The sequence below is a fragment of the Sinocyclocheilus anshuiensis genome, unplaced genomic scaffold, assembly GCF_001515605.1.
Source record: "Sinocyclocheilus anshuiensis isolate Anshui unplaced genomic scaffold, SAMN03320099.WGS_v1.1 scaffold435, whole genome shotgun sequence".
Lineage (NCBI taxonomy): Eukaryota > Metazoa > Chordata > Actinopteri > Cypriniformes > Cyprinidae > Sinocyclocheilus > Sinocyclocheilus anshuiensis.
In genome coordinates this window covers 118,882-119,228 of record NW_015552555.1, presented here as the reverse complement: position 1 = coordinate 119,228, position 347 = coordinate 118,882, and positions in this window count along the sequence as shown.

Sequence of the window (347 nt, the reverse complement as noted above, 5' to 3'; positions counted from 1 at the left end):
ACGGCGGCAGAGGAGCCCGAGGCGGAGATGGAGAGCCAACGCGCCAGGGGGATGCCGAGGATTCGGGGGGCCAGGGTGGAGCCGAGGGCTCTGGCGACTGAGGCGGAGATCCACGGCGGAGCCGGAGCGACTGAGGACCAAGGTGGAGCTGGCGGGAGGAACGAGCCCAATGGAGCCGGTGGGACGGAGCGACGAGGTGCCGCTGGAGGAGCGGAGTCTTGAGGCGATGGCAGGCCGACTCGCACCGTATTGATGGTGGGCTGAGGGTGAGCAGAGGGGTTGCCAGACGACGGCGGTGGAGGAGGCAGGAGTGGGCGGGTGGGTGGGTTTGCATTCATGAGCCTCCG